Source organism: Salmo salar, chromosome ssa11 (genome assembly GCF_905237065.1).
Source record: "Salmo salar chromosome ssa11, Ssal_v3.1, whole genome shotgun sequence".
In the NCBI taxonomy this organism is placed as follows: domain Eukaryota; kingdom Metazoa; phylum Chordata; class Actinopteri; order Salmoniformes; family Salmonidae; genus Salmo; species Salmo salar.
Window position 1 is genome coordinate 4,890,820 of NC_059452.1, and position 14,469 is coordinate 4,905,288.

General features: G+C 41.9%; 1 protein-coding gene and 1 non-coding gene across 2 annotated transcripts in view; one reads left to right on the forward strand and one right to left on the reverse strand.

Moving 5' to 3' along the window:
* Window positions 1-14,469, forward strand: part of LOC106561900 (C-Jun-amino-terminal kinase-interacting protein 1) — a 117,923-nt gene that overhangs the window by 33,559 nt on the left and 69,895 nt on the right. The window lies entirely within an intron of this gene.
* On the reverse strand, window positions 3,366-3,440 carry trnaa-ugc (transfer RNA alanine (anticodon UGC)). Its single transcript has one exon. It is a non-coding gene; the product is annotated as a tRNA-Ala (tRNA).

Sequence of the window (14,469 nt, forward strand, 5' to 3'; positions counted from 1 at the left end):
GCGAAAATACCTTTCCAAGCCAAACCTTCATATTATAACTTCTAACCTCTAAATACAGCCTACATCATTGTCACCATATTAGCAAGCATCATAGTCAACATTAGTTATTAAAACGAATGCGTTAGTAAACCCGCTACAATCATGTACAGTATACAGTCAGCAAGTTACGTGTTCCAGTTCCCGCCAATATCCAGCAACATCGCACAGCTATTGAAGAGGAGTGGGACAATATTCCACAGGTCGCAATCAACAGCCTGATCAACTCTATGTGAAATACATGTGTAGCGCTGCATGATGCAAATTGTGGTCACACCAGATACTGACTGGTTTTCTGATCCACGTCCCTAACTTTTATTCAGGTATCTGTGACCAAAATATGCATATCTGTATTCCCATTCATGTGAAATCCATAAATTACGACCTAATGAATTTATTTAAATTTACTGATTTACTGATATGAACTCAATGAAATCTTTTAAATTGTGCATTTATATTTTTGTTCAGTGTAGATTCGTTCTCTGATCCTTTGATTGGACAACATGTCAGTTCATGCTGCAAAAGCTCTGAAGTTGTCATAATTACTGTGTAAGTCTATGGAAGGGGGTGAGAACCATGAGTTTCCTTCCTATGTTTTGTATTGAAGCCAATGCACCCAGAGGAGGACGGAAACTAGCTGTCCTCCGGCTACACCATGATGCTACCCTACAGAGTTCTGTTGAGGTTATTGTAGACCTTCATTGCAAAACAGTGTGTTTTAACCAATTGCATATTTACGTGAATATATTTTGGATAGTTTTATCTAAAAATTATAACTTTTCAACGTTTCACTATTTTTATTTTTATGAAATTCAGTGAGGATGGTCCTCCCCTTTCTCCTCTGAGGAACCTCCACTGATGGGAATGTGTTTTTTTCATTAGTAGCAGAAATAAGAGCTAGGTTAAACAGTTATGGTGGTCACAGAAGGAGTGACACACATACACCGACACTCTCGCAGAAGCTATCAGAAGGAGCATTCACTGTGTGTGCTTGATTTATTTTCCCACTCTGATGGGAGGGAAGTGAGGGAAAGTGTGTGTGTGTGCGTACATGTGTGTATGTGTGTGTGTGTGTGTGTGTGTGCATGTGCAACTGTGCATGTAGCTGTCATAAGAAGGAGGCATGAAGGAAATAATTGACCCTCAGAGCTCTCTTGTTGCACAATCCTTTGAAGGCTGATTTACAAGGCATTTGAGGGGGGACACACAAATAATTAACATGTACCCATTAACTATTTACATGAAAATGTAGTTTAAAGTTTGTTGAAGAAAGGCTTAGTACTACATTACATGTAAACAATCAAATTTAAAGCACATTATAAAATGTAAAGTACACAATACAACTATAAAATGTACAATCAAACATACTATATCTGATTGTAACATGTGTACATACAATTCAGGGATGGCCACAATTGCTCTTGAAGAGCTACAGGGTTCTGCAGGCTTTCCTGTTCATGCCTAGTTCTACCACACTTGATTCTACTATTCAATGTCTCAATGAACAGCTGAAGTCTTGATGAACAGCTGAGTAGTAGAATCAGGTGTGGTAGCATGCATAACTCTGGCTCATCAATAGCAATTTTGGTAACTGCTGATACAAATACTGTGACAAATGAGAAACTGCAGAGAAACACCTGCTAAAATACAATACAGAGTCATTAGACAAGTACAAAATACTTTTAAGAATACATATTTACAAACCTGACATTGGATAGGTACTCTAAATCCTACAAATACTCTTAGCAATTCTGTACACAGCTTTTCAACTCCCGCAAAAGACCACACATTCATTCCCACATGTATAAATGGCAGTATATGGTAAATATGAAAACAGATGGGAGCAGAGTTTGAGAGTTTGGCCCTGTTTCCCAAGGGCATCTTAAGGCTAACTTCATCCTTATAACCTTCGTTGGAGCATCTTTAAATCTCTGAGCTGTTTCCCAAAACCATTATTATTAAAGTTGCACTTGAAAATGCTCGTAATCTAACAGCTGCCTAAGACCACTTATAGAACAGCTAAGTGCGTCGTTAGATGTTTTTTTGCCCTCCCACGTCACTTTATACACAGAAGATCTCCGCTAAACAAAGATTCACATGGGTTATCCTTCTCTCAGTGATCTCAATAACTTCAGAATAAAGTTGACTACAAACACAAAGTTGCCAATGTTTTTGCAATTGATACAAACAAGCAACACATAGAAATATGCTTAAAACGAAAGCCGAGATGACAGCATTAAAATATAAACAGTAAGCTTTAGGCCTATTTCAATATGATTGAAATACAGTGCCTTCAGAAAGTATTCAGACCCCTTGACTTTTCCCAAATTTTGTTACTTAACATCCCTATTCTAAAATGGATTAAATAAAACAATTTCCTCAGCAATCGACACACAATAACCCAGAATGACAAATCGAAAACAGAAATAGCTTATTTACATAAGTAGTCAGACCCTTTGCAATGAGACTCGAAATTGAGCTCAGGTGCATCCTGTTTCCATTGATCATCCTTAAGATGTTTGTACAACTTGATTGGAGTCCACCTGTGGTAAATTAAATTGATTGGACATGATTATATAGACAGGCACACACCTGTCTATATAAGGTTCCACAGTTGACAGTGCATGTCAGAGCAAAAACCAAGCCATAAGGTTGAAGAAATTGTCCGTAGAGCTCCGAGACAGGATTGTGTCGAGGCACAGATCTGGGGAAGGGCATCAAAACATTTCTGCAGCATTGAAGGTCACAAGAACACAGTGGCCTCCATCATTCTTAAATGGAAGAAGTTTGGAACCACTGGGACCCTTCCTAAAGCTGGCTGCCTGGCCAACTGAACAATTGGGGGAGAAGGACCTTGGTCAGGGAGGGGTATTAGGTTTTGTCGTGACTTCTTCATGACTGTCTTGGTGTGCTTGGATCATGTTAGTTTGTTGGTGATGTGGACGCCAAGTAACTTGAAGCTCTCAACCTGCCACACTACAGTCCCATCAATGAGAATGGGGGCGTGCTCGGTCCGCCTTTTCCTGTAGTCCACAATCATGTCTTTTGTCTTGATCACATTGAGGGAGATGTTGTTGTCCTTGAACCACACGGTTAGGTCTCTGACCTCCTCCCTATAGGCTGTCTCATTGTTGTCGATGATCAGTCCTACCACTGTTGTGTCGTCGACAAACTTAATGATGGTGTTGGAGTCATGCCTGGCCATACAATCATGAGTGATAACAGGGAGTACATTACATTTTAGTCATTTAGCAGACGCTCTTATCCAGAGCGACTTACAGTAGTGAATGCATACATTTCAATTCATACAATTATTATTTTTTTGTACTGGCCCCCCGTGGGAATCGAACCCACAACCCTGGCGTTGCAAACACCATGCTCTACCAACTGAGCCACAGGGAGGCCGAGTACAGGAAGGGACTGAGCACGCACCACTGAGTGACACCCGTGTTGCAGATCAGCGTGGTGGATGTGTTGTTTTCTATCCTTACCACCTGGAGGTGGCTCGTCAGGAAGTCCAAGATCCAGTTGCAGAGGGAGGTGTTTAGACCCAGGGTCCTTAGCTTAGTAATGAGCTTTGAGGGCGCTATGGTGTTGAACGCTGAGCTGTAGTCTATGAATAGCATTCTAACACAGGTGTTCCTTTGATCCAGGTGTGAAAGGGCAGTGTGGAGTGCAATAGAGATTGTATCGTCTGTGGATCTGTTGGGGCTGTATGCAAATTGGAGTGGGTCTAGGGTTTCTGGGATAATGGTGTTGATGTGAGCCATGGCCAGCATTTCAAAGCACTTCATGGCTACAGATGTGAGTGCTACGGGTCGGTAGTCATTTAGGCAGGTTACCTTAGTGTTCTTGGGCACAGGGACTTTGGTGGTCTGCTTGAAACATGTTGGTATTACAGACTCAGATAGGGAGAGGTTGAAAAAGTCAGTGAAGATACTTGCCAGTTGGTCAGTGAGTGCTCGGAGTACACATCCTGGTAATCCATCTGGCCCTGCGGCCTAGTGAATGTTGACCTGTTTAAATGTCTTACTCACATCGGCTGCGGAGAGCATGATCCCACAGTTGTCCAGAACAGCTGATGCTCTCGTGTATGATTCAGTGTTGTTTGCCTCAAAGTGAGCATAGAAGTAATTTAGCTCGTCTGGTAGGCTCGTGTCACTGGGCAGCTCTCGGCTGTGCTACTGTTTGTAGTCTGTAATAGTTTGCAAGCCCTGCCACATCCGATGAGCGTCAGAGCCGGTGTCGTATGATTTGATATTAGTCCTGTATTGACGCTTTGCCTGTTTGATGGTTTGTGGGAAGGCATAGCAGGATTTCTTATAAGCTTCCGGGTTAGAGTCCCGCTCCAAGAAAGCAGCAGCTCTACCCTTTAGCTCAGTGTGGATGTTGCCTGTAATCCTTGGCTTCTGGTTGGGGTATGTACGTACTGTCGCTGTGGGAACGATGTCATCGATGCACTTATTGATGAAGCCAGTGACTGATGTGGTGTACTCCTCAATGCCATGGGAAGAATCCCAGAACATATTCCATTCTGTGCTAGCAAAACAGTCCTGTAGCTTAGCATCTGCTTTATCTGACCAGTTTTTTATTGACCGAGTCACTGGTGCTTCCGGCTTAAATTTTAGCCTGTAAGCAGGAATCAGGAGAATATGGTCAGATTTGTCAAATGGAGGGTGAGGGAGAGCTTTGTACGCATCTCTTTGTGTAGCGTAAAGGTGGTCTAGAGTTTTTTTCCCTCTGGTTTTAACATCCTAGGTAAAACGGATTTAAGTGTCCCTGCATTAAAGTCCGCGGCCACTAGGAGCGCCGCCTCGGGATGAGCATTTTCCTGTTTGCTTATGGCGGTATACATCTCATTAAGTGCGGTCTTAGTGCCAGCATCGGACTGTGGTGGTATGTAGACAGCTACAAAAAATACAAATAAACTCTCTAGGTAGATAGTGTGGTTTACAGCTTATCATGAAATACTCCACCTCAGGCAAGCTAAACCTTGAGACTTCTTTAGATATCGTGCACCAGCTGTTGTTTACAAATATACATAGACTGCCACCCCTTGTCAAATCAAATTTAAATCAAATTTATTTTTATATAGCCCTTCGTACATCAGCTGATATTCTCAAAGTGCTGTACAGAAACCCAGCCTAAAACCCCAAACAGCAAGCAAAGCATGTGAAAGAAGCACGGTGGCTAGGAAAAACTCCCTAGGAAAAACTCCCTAGAAAGGCCAAAAACCTAGGAAGAAACCTAGAGAGGAACCAGGCTATGAGGGGTGGCCAGTCCTCTTCTGGCTGTGCAGGGTGGATATTATAACAGAACATGGTCAAAATGTTAAAATGTTAAAATGTTCATAAATGACCAGCATGGTCAAATAATAATAATCATAGTAGTTGTCGAGGGTGCAACAAGCACGTCCGGTGAACAGGTCAGGGTTCCATAGCCGCAGGCAGAACAGTTGAAACTGGAGCAGCAGCACGGCCAGGTGGACTGGGGACAGCAAGGAGTCATCATACCAGGTAGTCCTGAGGCATGGTCCTAGGGCTCAGGTCCTCCGAGAGAAAGACAGAAAGAGAGAAAGAGAGAATTAGAGAGAGCATATTTAAATACACACAGGACACCGGATAAGACAAGAGAAATACTCCAGATGTAACAGACTGACCCTAGCCCCCGACACATAAACTACTGCAGCATAAATACTGGAGGCTGAGACAGGAGGGATCAGAAGACACTGTGGCCCCATCCGATGATACCCCGGACAGGGCCAAACAGGCAGGATATAACCCCACCCACTTTGCCAAAGCACAGCCCCCACACCACTAGAGGGATGTCTCCAACCACCAACTTACCGTCCTAAGACAAGGCCGAGTATAGCCCACAACGATCTCCGCCATGGCACAACCCAAGGGGGGGGCGCCAACCCAGACAGGAAGACCACGTCAGTGACTCAACCCACTCAAGTGACGCACCCCTCCCATGGACGGCATGGAAGAACACCAGTAGGCCAGTGACTCAGCCCCTGTAAAAGGGTTAGAGGCAGAGAATCCCAGTGGAAAGAGGGGAACCGGCAAGGCAGAGACAGCAAGGGCGGTTCGTTGCTCCAGCCTTTCCGTTCACCTTCACACTCCTGGGCCAGACTATACTTAATCATAGGACCTACTGAAGAGATAAGTCTTCAGTAAAGACTTAAAGGTTGAGACTGAGTCTGCGTCTCTCACATTGGTAGGCAGACCATTCCATAAAAATGGAGCTCTATAGGAGAAAGCCCTACCTCCAGCCGTTTGCTTAGAAATTCTAGGGACAATTAGGAGGCCTGCGTCTTGTGACCGTAGCGTACGTGTAGGTATGTACGGCAGGACCAAATCGGAAAGATAGGTAGGAGCAAGCCCATGTAATGCTTTGTAGGTTAGCAGTAAAACCTTGAAATCAGCCCTTGCCTTAACAGGAAGCCAGTGTAGGGAGGCTAACACTGGAGTAATATGATCAAATTTTTTGGTTCTAGTCAGGATTCTAGCAGCCGTATTTAGCACTAACTGAAGTTTATTTAGTGCTTTATCCGGGTAGCCGGAAAGTAGAGCATTGCAGTAGTCCAGCCTAGAAGTAACAAAAGCATGGATTAATTTTTCTGCGTCATTTTTGGACAGAAAATTTCTGATTTATGCAATGTTACGTAGATGGAAAAAAGCTGTCCTTGAAACAGTCTTGATATGTTCTTCAAAAGAGAGATCAGGGTCCAGAGTAACGCCGAGGTCCTTCACAGTTTTATTTGAGACGACTGTACAACCATCCAGATTAATTGTCAGATTCAACAGAAGATCTCTTTGTTTCTTGGGACCTAGAACAAGCATCTCTGTTTTGTCCGAGTTTAAAAGTAGAAAGTTTGCAGCCATCCACTTCTTTATGTCTGAAACACAGGCTTCTAGCGAGGGCAATTTTGGGGCTTCACCATGTTTCATTGAAATGTACAGCTGTGTGTCGTCCGCATAGCAGTGAAATTTAACATTATGTTTTCGAATGACATCCCCAAGAGGTAAAATATATAGTGAAAACAATAGTGGTCCTAAAACGGAACCTTGAGGAACACCGAAATTTACAATTGATTTGTCAGAGGACAAACCATTCACAGAGACAAACTGATATCTTTCCGACAGATAAGATCTAAACCAGGCCAGAACTTGTCCATGTAGACCAATTTGGGTTTCCAATCTCTCCAAAAGAATCTCTCCAATCTCTCCAATCTCTCCCTTGTCTTACCAAAGGCTGCTGTTCTATCCTGCCGATGCAGTGTAAGCAAGCTGTATGTTATTAATTTTGTCATTCAGCCACGACTCAGTGAAACATAAGATATTACCGTTTTTAATGTCCCGTTGGTAGGATATACGTGCTTTTAGTTAGTCTAATTAATTTTCCAGCGATTGTATGTTGGCCAATAGCATGGATGGCAGAGGCAGATTAGCCACTCGTCGCCTGAGCCTCACAAGGCACCCCGATCTCTTTCTGCAAAATCTCAGTCTGCATCTCCTGTGAATGACGGGGATGAGGGCCTGTTCGGGTGTCTGGAGTAAATCTCTCTTGTCCGATTCAATAAAGAAAAAGTCTTCTTCCAATTTGAGGTGAGTAATCGCTGTTCTGATGTCCAGAGCTCCTTTCGGTCATAAGAGACGGTAGCAGCAACATTATATACAAAATAAGGTACAAACAATGTGAAAAAACGGTCAAATTAGCATGGTTGGTTAAGAGCCAATAAAACAGCAGCCATCCTCTCCTGCGCCATTACAATATTTTTCAGCCACAGGGACTGGGAGATTAGCCAGGATCATGGGAAAGATGAACGGAGCAAAGTTTAGAGAGATCCTTGATTAAAAGCTTCTCCAGAGCGCTCAGAACCACAGACTGGGGAGAAGGTTTACCTTCCAACAGGACAACGACCCTAAGCACACAGCCAAGACAGCGCAGAAGTGGCTTCGGGCCAAGTCTCTGAATGTCCTTGAGGGGCCCAGCCAGAGCCCGGACTTGAACCCGATCTCTGGAGAGACCTGAAAATAGCTGTGCAGCGACTCTCTCCATCCAACCTGACAGAGCTTGAGACGATCTGCAGAGAGAATCGGAGAAACTCCCCAAATACATGTGTGCCAAACTTGTAGCGTCATACCCAAGAAGACTCAAGGCGGTAATCGCTGCTTAAGGTGCTTCAACATGGTCTGAATACTTATGTAAATGTGATATTTCATTTTTATATTTCTTTACAGATTTACACAACCTGTTTTTACTTTGTCATTATTGGGTATTGCGTATAGATTATTGAAGAAAACCATTAATTAGCAAAAGATCTGATTACTTATGTAAATAAGGTATTTCTGGGGGTTTTTCAATACACTTGCAGGAATTTATAAAAAGCTGTTTTCGCTTTGTCATTATGGGGTATTGTGTTTAGATGGACAAGGCATTGTTTTATGTAATCAATTTTAGAATAAGGCTGTAACGTACAAAATGTGAAAGTCAAGGGGTCTGAATACTTTCTGAATGCACTGTACCTTGCTAGATAACTTAGCTCATGAAACAGTATTTTATTTTTTATTTCTGCACGAAGCCACTTTTAAAGCTATGAATCTTATATGGACCTCACTGTCACCAACTGGTCATCTAGCTAGGCATGTAGCCAGCAGGGTTGCATCGGTTTCCATTGGTCTTGTCACGTTCGTCGTATGGAGTAGACCAAAACGCAGCGGGAATGTGTATGCTCATCTTCTTATTTATTAAAGAAACAAAACAAAACACTTGAACAAAACAACGACAAAAAACATTCCCGTAAGGACAAATGACTATCCGGAGAAACAACTACCCACAAATCCCAATGAAAAACACCCCTATTAAATAGGACCTTCAATTAGAAGCAACGAGGAACAGCTGCCTCCAATTGAAGGTCAACCCAATAAACTAAGCATAGAAATAGAATACATAGACACAGACATAGAAATAGACTAACATAGAACATTGGCCAAAAAAACAACTAAACACACTAAACAAACATCCCCTGCCACGCCCTGACCAAACTACAATAACAAACAACCCTAGGTTGCTAGGTAGCTAGGTAGATAATCCTGGCATCGCTAGCATGCTAATCTTAGCTAGCTAGCTAATGACGATACATCAGTCGTGGGCCCGTAAAAACAAGCAAAATGTTGCTGCTACCGTCTCTTATGACCGAAAATAACTTCTGGACATCAGAACAGTGGTTGCTCACCTCGAAATGGCCGAATATATTTTCTTAAACGAGTTCGAGTGAAAGATATACTGCTTTCTCAGGAATGGGCCCAAATCCCCATCATTTGCGTGAAGAAAATACAGAGAAAAAGGGGGCGGAGGTCGAGCTGCCTTCTGAGAATTCGTAGGCGAGTGAGTAAACTTCCAATACCATCCTTTCTATTGGCCAACATGCAATCGTTGAAAAACAAAATGGATGATATACGATCAAGACTATCCTACCAACGGGACATTAAAAACTGTAATATATTATTTAGTTTCCCCGAGTTGTGGCTGAACGACGACACGGATAATATAGAGCTGGTGGAATTTTCTATGCATCGGCAGGACAGAGAAGCTATGTTTGGTAAGACAAGGGGTGTGTCTATTTGTCAATAACAGCTGGTGAGCAATGTCTAATATTAACCTATCCAGGGGAGGTGGGACGAAATTGTCCCAAACCATTCAACAGCCAGTGACAAATCAGAGCGCCAAATTCAAAACCACAAAATGTCATAATTCAAAGTTCTCAAACATAGGACTATTTTACACCATTTTATAGATACACTTCTCCTGAATCGAACCACGTTGTCCGATTTCCAAAAGGCTTTACAGCGAAAGCAAAACATTAGATTATGTTAGGAGAGTACATAGAGACAAAAAACCACACAGCCATTTCCAAGCAACTAGCATGCATCACAAATACCCAAAACACAGCTAAATGCAGCACTAACCTTTGATGATCTTCATCAGATAACACTCCTAGGACATTATGTTATACAATACATGCATGTTTTGTTCAATCAAGTTCATATTTATATCAAAAAACAGCTTTTTACATTAGCATGTGATGTTCAGAACTAGCATACCCACTGAAAACTTCCGGTGAATTTACTAAATTAATCACGATAAACGTTGACAAAATACATAAGAATTATTTTAAGAATTACAGATACAGAACTCCTTTATACAATCGCTATGTCCGATTTTAACCTGTCTTGGAACCTGGGACGTTTGCGTCCCACCCTAGTCAACAGCCAGTGGAATCGCGTCGTGCGAAATACAAATACCTCATAAATGCTATAACTTCAATTTCTCAAACATATGACTATTTTACACCATTTTATAGATACACCTCTCCTGAATCGAACCACGTCGTCCGATTTCAAAAAGGCTTTACAGCAAAAGCAAAACATTAGATTATGTTAGGAGAGTACCCAGCCAGAAATAATCACACTGCCATTTTCAAAGCAACTAACATGCATCACAAATACCCAAAACACAGCTAAATGCAGCACTAACCTTTGACAATCTTCATCAGATGACACTCCTAGGACATCATGTTACACAATACATGCATTTGTTGTTTGATAAAGTTCATATTTATATATAAAAACCGCATTTTACATCGGCGCGTGGCGTTCAGAAAATATTTTCCCTCAAATGCTTCCGGTGATCAGCGCTACAATTTACAAAATTACTATTCGAAAACATTGGTCAAATATAATATTGTTATTCAAAGAATTATAGATTAACATCTCGTGAATGCAACCGCATTGACAGATTTAAAAATAACTTTACTGGGAAATCACACTTTGCAATAAACGAGGTAGTGTGCTTAGAAAAATAGGCTAGGCGATACAGGTTAGCGCTATCTTGGAGTCATCTAAAATCAAATATACTATTGTAAATATTCCCCTACCTTTGATTATCTTCATCAGAAGGCACTTCCAGGCATCCCAGGTCCACAACAAATGTAGTTTTGTTCGAAAAAGTTAATAATTTATGTCCCAATAGCTCCTTGTTAGTGCGTTCCGAAGGCTACTCATAATGTACGAGGACTACGAATGTGCAAAAAATTTGCAAAAAAAGATATTTACGTTCGTTCAAACATGTCAAACGTTGTATAACATAAATCTTTAGGGCCTTTTTCAATCAGAGCTTCAATAATATTCAAGGCGGACGATTGCATTGTCTTACTAAATGTTTTGGAACGAAAGAGTACCCACGGGCGCCCGCATCGTAGTAGTAATGGCCCTCCCCCTATGACCAACTTTCCAGGCCTCTCGTTCGGTCAGTTTTTACCGGAGAAGACTCAAACCACGTTGTAAAGACTGTTGACATCTAGTGGAAGCCTTAGGAAGTGCTAAATGAATCCTAACTCATGGTGTGTTTCATAGGCAAAGTGTTGAAGGTGATTCCACAAATCAGATTTCCACTTCCTGCATGGAATCTTCTCAGGTTTTGGGCTGCCATATGAGTTATATTATACTCACAGACACCATTCAAACAGTTTTAGAAACTTTAGATTGTTTTCTATCCAAATCTACTAATTATATGCATATTCTAGTTACTGGGCAGGAGTAGTATCCAGATTAAATCGGGTACGTTTTTTATTCGGCCATGCAAATACTGCCCCCTAACCCCAACAGGTTAAAATAGTTTTTCGGCGTAAACACATTTTGCAATATTCTGAGTACATAGCTTGGCCATCACGGCTAGCTAATTTGACACCCACCAAGTTTGGGACAACCTAAACTCAGAATTACTATTAGAAAAATTGGATTACCTTTGCTGTTCTTCATCAGAATGCACTCCCAGAACTTCTTCTTCAACACAAAATGTTGTTTTGGTTCCAAATAATCCATAGTTATATCCAAATACCGCTGTTTTGTTCGTGCGTTCAGGTCACTATCCGAAGGGTAGCGAGCACATTTCATGACAAAAAATCTCAAAATATTCCTTTACCATATTTAGAAGCATGTCAAACGCTGTTTAAAATCCATTTTTATGCTACTTTTCTCATAACATAGCGATAATACTCCAACCGGGCAACGTTGTATTCATTCAGAGAGAGAAAGAAAAACATGGAGAAGTCTCATGAACACGCACTCAGTCTCACTGTCCCCAGGCTGACCACTTACAAACTCTGCTGCTGTACTTTGCCCAGAGACAGCAGACACCCCATTCCACTTTCTGGCATCTTTAGAGAGCCAATGGAAAGTGTCACGCTAATGCACAGATGCTGTAATTTTGATAGAGATGCAACAGAAGGACAACAAATTGTCAGACAGGGCACTTCCTGCATGGAATCTTCTCAGGTTTTGGCCTGCCATATGAGTTCTGTTATACTCACAGACACCATTCAAACAGTTTTAGAAACTTTAGAGTGTTTTCTATCCAAATCTACTAATTATATGCATATTCTAGTTTCTGGGCAGGAGTAGTAACCAGATTAAATCGGGTACGTTTTTTATCTGACTGTGAAAATACTGCCCCCTATACCACAACAGGTTAAAGAAGTCTCGAGGTATTGCTCACCTTAGGTAGAGTACCTTAAACTGTAGACTACACTATCTACCAAGAGAGTTCTAATCTATATTATTCTTAGCAGTCTATTTACCACCACAAACCGATGCTGGCACTAAGACTGCAATCAACCAGCTGTATAAGGCCATAAGCAAACAAGAAAATGCTCATCCAGAAGCGGAGCTCCTAGTGGCCGGGGACTTTAATGCAGACAAAGTTAAATCTACCAGCATGTTACATGTGACAACAGAGGAAAAATAAACTCTATACCACCTTTACTCCACACACAGAGACGCATATGAGACACTCTCCCTCGCCCTCCATTTGGCAAATCTGACCATAATTCTATCCTCCTGATTCCTGCTTACAAGCAAAAAACTAAGGCAGAAAGTACCAGCGACTCGCTCAATATGGAAGAGGTCAGATGACTCAGTTGCTACGCTACAGGACTGGTTTGCTAGCACAGACTGGGATATGTTCCGAGATTCATCCAATGGCATTATCACCTCAGTCATCGGCTTCATCAATAAATGCACCGACGATGTCTTCCCCACAGTGACCGTACGTACAGTACCAGTCAAAAAATTTGGACACACTTACTCATTCAAATTATTATTTTTTAAACTATTTTCCATATTGTAGAATAATAGTGTAGACATCAAAACTATGAAATAACACATATGGAATCATGTACTAACCAAAAAAGTGTTCAAAATCTAAATATATTTTATATTCTTCAAAATAGCCACCTTTATCTTGATGACAGCTTTGCACACTCTTGGAATTCTCTCAACCAGCTTCACCTGGAATGCTTCTCCAGCAGTCTTAAAGGAGTTCCCACATATGCTGAGCACTTGTTGGCTGCTTTTCCTTGAATCTGCAGTCCAACTCATCCCAAACCATCTAGATTTGGCTGAGGTCGGAGGATTGGGAAGGCCAGGTCATCTGATGCAGCACTCCATCACTCTCCTTATTGGTAAAATAGCCCTTACAGGTTGTTGGGTCATTGTCCTGTTGAAAAACAAATGATAGTCCCACTAAGCCCAAACCAGATGGGATGGCATATCGCTGCAGAATGCTGTGGTAGCCATGTTGTTTAAGTGTGCCTTGAATTCTAAATAATTATATAAATTATTACTAAAGGGCAGTACTGTAGTAGCTATTACTAATGTAACCTTTATTTAACTAGGGAAGTGTAACATCTGCTTCCAACTCACACTCAAACACCTAGATCCCCTGAACGCAGCTCACTCTCCAGATCTCAATCACCTGAATTGTAATCACCTGTTCACACACCTGTATGTCATTATCACACACTATTTAGTTCAGTTCTTTGCACCTCATCACTGTGAGGTATTGTTTGTTTTGTGATACACGTCTTTTGGAGCTCTGTTTTTCCCAGTGATTTACTCCTCCCGTGTGTGATAGTTTTTGCCTGCCTCACTAACGATGCCTTTTGCCTATTCCCTGCCTGTACTTTAGCCTATCGGATTTCCTGTTATCTACCTATTGCCTGATCTCCCAGATTACGTTACTAGCCGTTTCCCTGCCTGTACTGTTGCCCTTTTGGACCCCCTGTGTATGACCTTCTGCCTGCCCCTGGACCCAGCTACCTGCCTCCTCCTGTGGTCCTTTGCAATAAACACCTGCTGCCCTGAAACCAGCTCTCTGTCTCCCCTCGTGTTCAATACAGGAAGTTAGTTTAGAACAAATTATTATTTACAATGAGATGGAGCTAAAACTGTCCAGTTTGAGTGTTTTTTGCTGCTCGATCCAGTCGCTAGCTGCAGCAAACTGAAAAGAGGAGCGACCCAGGGATTTGTGTGCTTTGGGGACCTTTAACAGAATGTGACTGGCAGAATGGGTCTTGTATGTGGAGGATGA